Here is a 2,136-nt window from a genome sequence, read left to right as displayed (position 1 = left end):
GAATGATTTTATGACAAGTAAAAATAAAAAAAATTAAATAGTTGTTACTATAATTATTGTGATATATCTTATTTTAAAAATATATTTATAATTATTTTATGTAATTTAATTTTATTATACTTGAATTTTATATTAAATGTAAGATTTGTTAAAATTTTGAGTTTTTTTTAAATTAGATTTTATTATCATCAGATAATAAAATTTTCTATATTTGCATGAAAACAATTTATAAATGATAACTACTGAGATGATAAGTTTTATATTTTATTTATCTCATATCTTATCATAGCTTATCTAAAACAAAATAGCGCATAAATACTCTTTGAATCTTATCATCAATTTTCTCTTTATCTATATCAATAATTGGGCTGGTTGTTAAACCCGCATCAGACTACGAATCGAAGATTAGAATTTGATTAATCAGATAAATTAAATTTTAATGTTTCGTTCTGATTGATTGAATTCTAATCTCCAATTTGTAATCTGATACAGGCTTTATACTTCTACAAGCTCGCTTTCATTGTACGATTTTCCGTACGATGATCAGTCATAATTAAATCAGGATTATCAAGAATCTATAAAAGTGAGGAATTATGGACTGAATTCATATTTTTCGCGTGCGAGTTGGAAGTTTTATTGTAGAAACATTTATTGTGAATTATAAAAATTGAGCGTTTAAGGAATAAATGCAAATCGATTATATGAAAATCGTGCGGTGCAAAGAGGGCTTTTACAATGACTGGAACGAGGATTACATTATGACTCGTGATTATCACCGAGCGATTGACTCGTTTCGGACGGCGCAGCTGATATTTTTTATGCACCCGGGAACTTTCTTAGACCAATTACCGTGTAACGTATAAGATGAACGTATATAAGATTTAGCGTACCGCTAAAAACCGTACATGTAGCGACGGAATAAAGCTACTCGATATGCAATGTCTTTGAATTGAAAAATAATAGCAAGTGTGCTCGCCTTTTCGATGAAACTAGGAGAGTGCCAAATAGATTTTGAAAGTTTATACATGAGTGTGTGCAAATGCAATTGCTTGTGAGGCACATGTGTACACGTACATGTGTGCGTGTATGTTTTCTGTCACATTTTTATGGTGTACTGGCTGTAACTTCGAGAGCAGTGCTCTCGTTCGCTAAACTGATCGTTATCCAGTTATACTTTTCAAATTATTTATAATGTTAAACAATTTATTGCTTTTATTTTTATAATAAATATTTTATTAATATTTTTATAATTTAAACTAATTCGGTCGTTAGGTAAAATTTCTTTATTGAAATTATGTCGTATTCTCTTTTGTAATAAATGTTTATTTAATAATGATTACATAAAAATGTGTAGTACTAAAAGAAAATTAATAAGAAGTATGAAAATACATAATAAAACTTAAAGATCATTTCAGCGAAGTGGCTATTTATATAACGTCTGAATCGAAGAATAAAAATATAACTAATGAACGTATACAAATGACAGATATGAGAGATCTACCGAATGTGTTTTAAAGAGAGTGTATATGGTACATTTAAATAATTGTATTAATACATAGGGTATAACATTAACGGTTCTTCAATCTCTCTTAATGCATATGATTTATAAAAAAATGTTTGAAATATTATATAAAAGGTATGTAGATTTTTGCGACCATCAGTCTATTTAATATCTTTATTTTATAACATAAGTTAAATATATATAGATGATAATTAACGATTGTAATCATCATTCTTTAATATAAAATTTTAATTTAAATTACAAATATTTACAAAACAGAGGATATATTATGCATTAATTACTTTTAAAGTTGAAACAAATATGTTAATTTGATAAAATAAAACAGAGATTGAAGGACCATTAACGACTATAATATATATGGATAAGTGTACAATAATGTTAATCTGCGAGAAATCCATTGGATTTTCATTGTGAGAAAACTCGATTTTCTCTTGAATTTGTCGTCGCTCCTATTTAAGTGTGTTTGCAAATTCACAGATAATATTCTCGACCAATCTATTTGTCTATAATCATCGCATTATTTATCTGTGTAATCATGCTCGCTCTTTTGTGCGAAACGCATGTTTACAAAAAAAGAAAGATCTAACGTTTTAAAATCTACTCTCTCCTACAAA

Source organism: Atta colombica, unplaced genomic scaffold (assembly GCF_001594045.1).
Source record: "Atta colombica isolate Treedump-2 unplaced genomic scaffold, Acol1.0 scaffold52, whole genome shotgun sequence".
NCBI classification, from domain to species: Eukaryota; Metazoa; Arthropoda; class Insecta; order Hymenoptera; family Formicidae; genus Atta; species Atta colombica.
Note: the sequence above shows the minus strand (reverse complement) of the source record.